The following is a 10,000-nucleotide window of genomic DNA, read 5'->3' as shown; positions in this document are numbered from 1 at the left end:
TCAAACCCGACTCGGAAACGACATGACAGCGACGTCATTGGAAAAGGTATGAATATCGAGCAGGCAAGCCCGGATTGTGCCCTCATTGTGTGTGCAGGTAATGAATTCGCATAAACCAACCAACCAAACGACGCTCCAACGCACATACATTCGTGCGATGGTGAACAGAAATGGAACTCAAAACTGCCCCATTCCATTCTCGGAATTTGTGTCCATTTTTCTATCACGCCACGCCATCATCACTATGCTGCGTTTGCCCTCGAAACGAAATCCTTCCACTCACAGACGGGCGCCGCAGCTTCCTTTGCGGTGCCCGTCACCAAGGAAACCGGAAGCCACTCGTAATTGTGAACCTTTTGCGCCCACCCGGTGGGCCGGGGGAGGGTACCGACTAACACACACGCGCGCGCACGCTCGCTCGCTCACCGAGGGCTAACTTTCGACCCTTTCGAATCACGAAAATTCAATTGTGAGCAAAGTTTTTGGGGTTTGATTGAGCCGGAAGGAAGCAGAGGGGTGGGTGGTTCACACACAGACACCCACATAATGGTCGGCACTCGGCAGTGGTACATGCTTCAGATCCTCTCGTGCCTACACCTTTCGCTTGACACCTTCGCTATGCTCGACCGACAAACGTGCTGGTTGCGGCTGTGGTTACCCACCGACCCACCAACGCTACTCAGCTCAAAGAAAAGGCTCATCCGGAGCCACCACCGAAGGGAATTCCTTTCCACACCGACCGGTGGGTGGGTACCGTGGGCCACACCAGGGCAAAAACTACTACTACCACTCCAACCGACCCGAAGGAGACCAGGAAGGACCATGGGAAAATGAGAAACGGAAGTGCATTTACCAGCTTCGCTTGATGCTTGATCTATATGCTAATTTCCGTAGCTTCGCTGGAGATGCGCAGCCCTCGCCCCGGTTCGGACGACGCGCTCACGATGTAAGGGAAATTCCGAATAATGGTTCGCTAGAACTCTGGCAACGGCAACGGCAACGGCATCGAGCAGCAGCAGCAGCAACTTGGACTCTCGGCCAGTTGCTCTCGCAACGTCGGGGCCTGGTAACGGGGTTTGCAAAATTAGGGATCCATTGAAGTGGTTTTTGGCCTAGGTGGAAACTTTGGCAGCACACTGGTTCGATCGCTTCCGGTGAGACCAGCCCCACGGACAGGGAAGATTCGGAAAGTTTCGGAGCAATGTGAGGGGTTTTTGAGGTTACCATGGTAAACCGGTACGACGGGCGTTCCCAGCGAGAGTTGTTGCGAGTGATGGAACGGTACTTTTCCGGACTACCGCGGCCTTATGGATAGGGGCCGCTTTATCTGCGGCATACCGAAAGTGCGAAAATCCACCAAAAATCCACCTCCATGCCGTGGGCGAGCGTGCTAGTGGAACGGTTTTTTGTGTTTGGTTAATAGTTTTTTTTTTGACGATGATGAATGATTAGTGCGTGAAACGTTTGCACCAATTGAAGATTAAATTTGTGTTTCAATTGAATACGAATGCTATACATGACATGACAACGGTAGCATCCTTCGCTGTTAAGGATCATTCATTAGCTGTCAGAAATGAGCTTTTTGGAAATAAAAGTCGTTTTCTTGTCAGAAATGGGTAACTGTGACCTAATTTAGAGGGTTAAACAACCATTTTAATCGATCGATAAGTATAATAAATTACATCCTCTCAAATTATGTTGTCGCAACAGGTTTCAAAAGCAATAATATAGAAGATCGTCATAGTCGACATTCGATCATATAAGACTATCAACCATGTAATTGTGGCAGTTCTTTACAGTGAATTTTAACCGTATTGAATAACGAAATGCATTGAAAAAAGGGACAATTTTTAAAAGCTAATAAAAAATAAACTATGACTGATAATTAAGTTTTGTAAATTACCCGTGGAAAGTGAGTTTATCAGTTTATTCGCAAAAAAAATTGGTACCATTCCAAGCAGAATTCCGGCAGTTAGCTGGTAATTTCGACATGCCAGTCGAAAACATATTTGCGCACATGTTTTTCAACTCTCTCTGTGCATTTTCAATCAATTTCTCCTCCGTTTTTGCGATAAATTGTTACAATAGATCCTACGTTTAAAGAGAGCCCTGAAGTTTTAGATGGGCAGCAGCTGGGATGCGTTGAAGGGTTCGCAATCTTCGGTACTCAGCCGCTCCTTTTCGTCTAACGATCGCCTCGACTCTTTGCGAGCTGCTCTGAGATCAGTGGCCGGTACTTCCGCTTTCTGACATGTTTACCCATGTCCACCAGGTACTTCTTAAATTTTTGGCCAGTTGCAACAATCGCACAGCCAATGCCACGCAGCGATGTAGCCACTTTTTCCTCGGTCTCGGTCGAATCAAAATCCTTTGGAGCTTTTTGTCGATCAGAGTCGTCAGCCTTCTTGTGATGCTTTTATTGTTGAGCAATAGCGCCAAGATCATGCAGATACTGGAACGGTCATATCCGGCGCTCACATAGTGACCCACGATTAACTTTTTGGACGTATCAGGATAGCCGTTTTTCAAAATGCACAAACCTCGGAACGAAGTTGCTTCACATTTTTCGCCACCACGATTAGAGTTCGACTGATAGAGCTTTCAAATTTTGCCTAATGGCTCAGCGATAATTACTATTAAAGCTGCATTTTTAGTTTCTGCAGTGCGATAGACGGTTTGCCCATGAAAAATCGGCTAAATTTTTCTCTTTTTTTAATGCATACGTTAAAAGCAACATTGAAAGTAAAGAATGTTTCTTCCTGAATGTTACTTCGCTTTCTACAGTTCTTAACATAAAGTTACTATGGTGGTTATGTTCCTTTATATTTGTTGGTGGTTTGCTGGTTGTTGGTTGATGATTGTTTCTCACTAACACCTCTAGCAACAATAAGGCATCGTAAACAATGGCTACCCGCATCACTCTGCTTCCTCCGGAACACGACACATGCCCGTGCTTCCTATCAGAGGGCATCTAATTAGTCGACCACAACTAACAAGCAGGATAATCGCTCGGCACTAAAGGCTTTCACTTAGAAAGCCTCAAATTAATCCTTCAATCCAGTACAAAGGATCTCACCATCGATTGACCGGACACCGGACGCCGAGTGGCTGGCTCTGGCCACTTTCTTCGGCGGCTTCGGGTGCGATGCGATCTCACAACCAGCCATCTCGTCTGTAATTGCCCGTCGGCCCCACAGCGGCCATAGTGGTTCATGCTTTTTCATGATTCCCTAATGGAGTAAACGGTGCTTCTGCTGATCATCTGCCTGGTGTGTTGGTGGCCAGCGAGCAAGCGAGGTTTTAGCCATGGACCAGGGACCGAGCCGATGGTGTAAAAGCTCGGAAATGGAGAAATATTCCCCCTCCGTGCGAAAGCCCGCCTTTTGCGCGTCTCTTTATTGAACGTTTTACTTTGTTTCACGGTTCCACGGGCCCTCGAGCGCCCCCTTCTCCCGGCTGACGATAATCTCGCGTGAAGTGCATCCTCCGACGCGCGATACACGTGTGGGGTTGTTGGTGTGAGTGTATATGTGTGTGCTAAGGCAGCAAAAAACAACCCCAACACCACCCAACACAGGATGCCAGCATTTTGTGGGATCCAGATCGACGAAGCTCCAAGAAACAATGGACCAAATGATGGACATGAGAGGATGAAGCGAACGATGGTGGGGAGGGGGTGCTCAACGCCTCATCCCCTCCCCCTCTCGCACCCTATCGCAGCTGCGGTATTTTTGCGCGTGTTGCGCTCGAGTCGCAAAACACAGAAAGGAATCTTTCTCTCCTGGCGTGCGTCCTGTGGCGGCGTGGCGGCTCACCAAATTCCATTCCACGGATTCTGCTGAGACTGGGCGGCCACGAACGCCCAGCAGCAGCAGGAGAAGAACGTTAGCATCCACCTCGGGGAGCTCCATTAGGGGGCCCTTTCGCGGGTTAGAATGTGTGTTCAGCGCCAGTGTGGTTTATGGGGTTTTCCGGGCATTTTGGTTTCTGGCAAACGGTGCCGGAAACGACCAACCAGCGCGGCCACGAATGCCGGGGAGAAAAAAGCTTTGGCTCATTCTAAAACCTTCCCCCTCGAAAAACTGCCGTGGTGCCGACGGCAAACAGCGCTGATCGATTCTACACCACGCTCGAGACGAATTTGTTGCCGACAGCAGCAGCAGAGGAGGAAACGCGCTCTGCAGCTCCAACTAGCCGGATTAGAAAAGTCCCTCCCTCGGGAAAAAGGCACCGAAAATGAGTGTGAGCATTTTCCAAACGGTGCAATCCGGTCAGATTACATTGTAATACCACGTAAGCTGATCGTTAGTTGATTGCATCCGCTAAAGCTTTGCTGACGAACCAGCAGGCATGCATTACAAAGTTTGCCTTCAATCAAGTGGGTAGAGTAGTGCTAATTTTGAGATTGGTCACATGATCACATAATATCTTGTGGTCATCAGCAATCAAAAAGGGGCATCATTTTTATCCTGCCAAAACAAGTGCTTTAGATGCGGATTTGGGTGTCATGCAATTGTATGGATACTTGTTTCTCCCACAGTAATGGCCAACAATCGGGCTTGAGGAGAGCCGATAAGCGGTTGTTAAATGTGTTTGATCGTTCACATAAAAAACTGTTTATCTCTCCTATTGTTCTCACACCCAGCGGCACACACGCTTGACAATTCAAATACAAGCAATCGAGAACAAGGCAACAGCACTACAGCAGCATTGCGTGATTTCCATTTACATACATGAACGAGTCCGGGTCCCGGACCGAGAGCCTTGTTTGACAAATCCTATTTACTCAAAGATAGCAAAACTCTCCAACAAATGACCTGGGGCCACTGCCACCGTCGCACCACACCATTCAACTCCCCAACCAAACACGAAGCACACACCGAGAAGCAGATCTAGGCCCCGAAAAGAGGGGCATGGCATGGAGGACGTCATGAAAACATGTCAGTCGGTAAACTAACCCAATGGTGGAGAACAGGCGGAGAAAGAAAAATCGTCCCGATTTCCCTAGGCTGCCTTGCGTGTGATCTTCTTCCCGCTCCTCAACTTCTCCACAAATCTTGCCCACAAACAGGACCTTTTCGACGTTGGATGAAAACGAGATTTTTGGGGGTGGTAATGCTTCTCTTCTGGGCGCTGGAATCTCACCCTCACTCTCTCCCTCTCTCCGGGAGCAGCAGAATGCGCCATTCGGTCGGTCGGTCGGTCGAGTCTGCGAACGACTGTTCAAGAATGCTTCCGCCTCTTCTCGCCCCAGGATAAGAATCGTTTAGGGGTTGAAGGGAAGTTTGGGCCAGGATGCTGCTTCTAAAACCACCCCCACAACACATACACACCAGGCCAAGGACACGTGTTCACATAAGGGTTGGGCCGACATGCGTTTCCCCGATGCTGAACACTCGGCTGAATGGTGTTGGAAGAATAAAAGAAGAAGGAGCGACGTAGAAGGAACACCAAGCAATAGTTCACTGGAACGGACGAATTCGATTTGGAGTTCCGTCGGACCGATAGATAGATAGAAAGAGAGAGCGAAAGAAGGGATCAATAAATTGGAAAATAAAATTAATATCGACAACTCAACGGCAACGGCGAGAGCTTCTTCAACAGCGCCCCCACTGCGTTCTAAGCCGATCGAGACACTTGTTTGTCGGTTGGTCCGGGGTATTCCAGGGGTAAGAGAAGCCGACAGGCATTCGGTCCATGTGTAGTGCTTCATCTTGCTTCACTCCCTTTGCTTCGGAAGCCTCTGGTAACCACGAGCCACTAGGAGCATCCTTCTTTTCGGACTCACGGTTCTCGCAACAGAACGCCATGCTGGATGGTCGCTGAGTCCGGCAACGTAATCGAATCCAATCGTTCGCCGTGACGCGCGCTCGTTCGTTCCTTGTTGGGAAATACGTTACGGTCCGGTTCCCTTTCCAGTGGGTTGTGTGATGTAAGTTTATAAAATTCATTAAATGGCCGGTCGGCCAAAGGAACACCAGGAACGAAAGTAAATTGAACAGAACGAGCAGCTTCTACACACAACGGCAGCTCGTTCACGCGGTGTTTGTTCGATTTCGCACAATTCCTATTGCCAAAGACGAGAGCGGCTCACGACCGTCACGAACCGTAATCGAGTGATTGAGAGTCGATAATTAGGTCTGCGGTGAAAGCATAAAACTACCTAGGAATGTGTGGTCTGGCTGTGTCCTGATCTTCGCTTCGCTTTTTTTGAATTATTGCTATCGATCATTTCGTGATCATTTTTGAGCTTGCTCCTTTGGTCAACGGTTTCCTTTTGTAAAATTGCTGTATCATTGATCAGGCGAGGATATCCGTCAGTTTCAGATATAAACAATATTTATCTACTTTCTTACTTATTAGGTGCTAAAACCGAGGAGTCTTCTATGCTTATTAAAGAAAATTCCTCCGGTTTGTGATCGAGCACCCTTGTATTTCTGATTTTTATTAATTAATTTGGACTCGAATTTACATCATTTGGCCCATAATTGTATGTTCTATGTATTTTTATGCTATGCTTATGTTGGAATTGAAGATTGGTATTATATCTGCAATGACAGTAATGTTCGAAAAATTGAATAAAGAAACATGTTTTCAACATTTAAACATTCACCGCATAATGGAGTTTGAGATACTTGGGTTATTTAGCGATTTAAATTTCAATTACGGCCCCCTGAAACTGTGTTTTTTTACCGGTTACCTGGCGCCTCCATCACCGGATTTTGGAAACGGAGCTACATCGTTTCCTATTTCATGTGCGACCTGTTTGGAATTTCCTTTTTTGGTAGGAAAAATCAAATTTATTAAAGCCATGTGATCCAAATTATGTGCTGAAATGACAGGAGGATCGGTTAATACTTACAGTTGTGTTCAAAATAATAGCAGTGGCTGGTTCAAAAGCTAAAAAGCAACATAAAATGATAATTCATGCATCGATTCGAAATCTGTTTGTTGTGTATACAAAAAGGAACAAAACTAAATAAGAATGCATAGTTTACTTTTTAAAATCAGCCCATTACTAAGGGCAATTTTAAAATAACTAAAAAAGTAGCTGTTCAAAAAAATAGCAGTGTTTCACCATTCCTAGTATTTTAACTCGAGAATATCAAATTTGAAAAGAAAAAAAGGTTCCGTGGTACTGATATTGTTTTTTCCACTTCAATACTTTGTAGAATAGCCTTTATTCTTGATTACAGAGGCGCATCGCTTAGGCATAGAGCTTCCAAGTCTTTGACATCGAGGGACAGGGATCGCAGCCCACGATTTACGAACTACTGACCAAAACTCTTCCATTTTCATCGGCTTTGCTTCCGAAACAGCACATTTGACATCTACCCATAGATTCCCAATGGAATTGAGATCAGGAGGATCAGGATCAGGATTATCCTGTTGAAATAATAATTTCAATGGCATTTCGTCTTCAGCATAAGGAAGCATGACCCAGACAAGGATTCTGATGTATGCATGATAGTCTATGATGCCTGGTATACGATAAAATGGCCAGGCAATATAGCAGGAAAAACATCCCCATACTATTATATTGGCCCCCTCATGTTTTAATGTCCTTACCGTATACTGTGGTCGAAATTCTGAGGCAAATGGACGTCTTACGTACTAACGACGGTATTTTGATCCAAACAACACTATTTTGGATTCGTCAGATCACAAAACATTGCGTAATTTTTCCTTGGACCAGTCGACGTGGCTTTTTGAAAACTTAAGACGGTTTGCAACATGTCGATTCGTCAACAAGGGTACATTACGGGGACTTCGTGCGTACAGATTAGCTTCTATTAATCGTCCCCTGACTGCTACTGTGTTCGCAGACAAGTCCAATGCATCCCTAATCCTGTTGGAAGTGATTGTTGGATCTCTCCTCGACATGTACACTATCTTTCAGCCAGTCTCCTGAGACTTGCATCGCTGCCGGCACTAGTTTTTGCCTCCGCTTTCCATTTTAAATCATTGCTGATCATTTTGGCAAAGCATCCCAGTAGTTCTTGAACCTGCAAGTACGATTTTTCTTACTTTACCATATTTTTAAAATAAAATTCCGATTCTCATCAGATCAATGGTTAGAGGGTCCCATTTTACTGCTGTAAAAATAAAAAAGTCTTGCCTTTCGTTAATTTTTTGCTTTTTACATATTAACCGATTGATGGAAAAGCAAAACGTGCAAAGAATTTTGTTTTTCAACACAAAATAACAATGAAAATAACTTAGAACCACTCACCACCGCTATTATTTTGAACAGTAAAAAACAGACGTTGCAGCAGTTTTTCGCAAAAATATCAGCAAGTTATGATATTCTTGGTGCAAGTAGTATGTCTATCTTATCAGTGATCCCACCACTACACACCCACATGATTGATTGATAAAATAGACAACGCATACTTGAATAATGATCATTTCTTTACTGGGTGGTTCGGCACTGCTATTATTTTGAACACAACTGTAAAACTACAACCCGCTGAATGGCTGTTACTTTTTTTTGTGGCGCGCATGCTAATATGAGTTGGAGACCCAGGAAGGCAACCTTGCGATAGTTACTTTGAACTGTTTCGTATGTGTATCGGGCATGTTTATCCTGCAGAATAAAGGATAATATTTTGTACGCGATATTCATCCTGATATCTAATCGTTGATTTTTGCTGCTACATTTGAAGTTAGCTGCCTTTTTTAACATGGAATATATTCTGCCTGTGGCTCACTTGAATCACTTGACGAATTTCCTATGCCATGGTTTTGTTCCGTTATTTTTTAGAGCATAGACCAAAACAATAGCGTCACAATTAATTACTCCATGAAGCTCTTCTGGCTTCACAGCCATGATGATTCCTGTTCAGAGCTGACGCAGGTCCGGTCGTACAAAAAACTCTAATTTGGTCAAATCAGGATCAACTGCAAGCGCAAGCTCGCATAAGTCATGAGTTGAACCTAAAAATAATCTGTTCCAATGTCCCCCCGACCGGGGATGTTGAAGAGCACAAAAATTCATTTGTTCTCTAGTAGTGATACGTGCGAGTCACCTTTTTGACCCTCGCGTCGTTGAGCAATAGCTAGCCACGCTGCTTTCTACGTACAGAGAGACGAATTCGAAAAAATCCCACGAAGTTTCAGAAGTAGGTGTCGATGTTTTTTGCCCATTCGTAGAGGGCCCTTGACCGGCATCGGGATCGCTATTCCCGTCACTGTCGGTCGTTTCCGTCAGTGGCTCGGCCTGCGTTATAATAATACGTTTGCTTATGTTTCGCCCTCCCCCCCCCCCCCCCCTGGCCATCATGGCATCGATGTCCGTTCCGTCCGGCCAGCATATCATTCGAGATCTCTACTCTGGAGCACCCGGACGCTTTGACACAACAAACGGTCTCGCTAATGAAAACAACGCATATCCGACAACCGAAAAAAATGTCCCCCCCAATGTTGACGGACGATCCGATCGGCTTTCGCTCGCGGCGCAGTTCCAAAGGACATTATGAATAAAATCCTCATTCCATCCGGCAGCAGCAACGGCATCCATCAACCGTCGCTCCCCATCGCGCCGTTCCCGCATGATGATGCGTGTGTGACCGGTTTTTGATAGCGTTTCTCCTGTGACCAAACGCACGAAGGATGCGGTGCCGTGATCCTGCGGACAGCGGGCATCGTGCGAGTGATGGACGACGGAGCAAACGGAATCTGCATCGAAAATACACATTCAGCATAAACCGAATTATTCATTCTGTTTGCATCTTCCCTTCCGTTTCGTTTCGTTCCGTTCTATTCTCCGGCAATGCTTTTCCCTGCTTCCTCTAGTTTTTCGATCCTATTTCCGTTTTTGTGTCAATTTTCGTGCTTTGCGACGCTCACGTTCGGTCACTGTGGCCGATCAGTATTTATTTCCAACGGTTTTGTTGATTTTGCACTCGCCCTTGGTTTTTTTTTTTTTTTTTTTAACATATATAAGGACGGACGAGCCGTATGTTTGTCACTCGCCCTTGGTTCACAGTTCCGGTTTTAC

General features: G+C 45.7%; 1 protein-coding gene across 3 annotated transcripts in view; it reads left to right on the top strand.

The window, feature by feature from the left end:
* Positions 1 to 10,000, top strand: part of LOC126581429 (cadherin-87A) — a 126,033-nt gene that overhangs the window by 86,429 nt on the left and 29,604 nt on the right. The gene's annotated exons all lie outside the window — the stretch shown is intronic.

The sequence above is a fragment of the Anopheles aquasalis genome, chromosome 2 (genome assembly GCF_943734665.1).
Source record: "Anopheles aquasalis chromosome 2, idAnoAquaMG_Q_19, whole genome shotgun sequence".
NCBI lineage: Eukaryota > Metazoa > Arthropoda > Insecta > Diptera > Culicidae > Anopheles > Anopheles aquasalis.
This window is presented reverse-complemented; position numbering and strand designations above follow the sequence as displayed.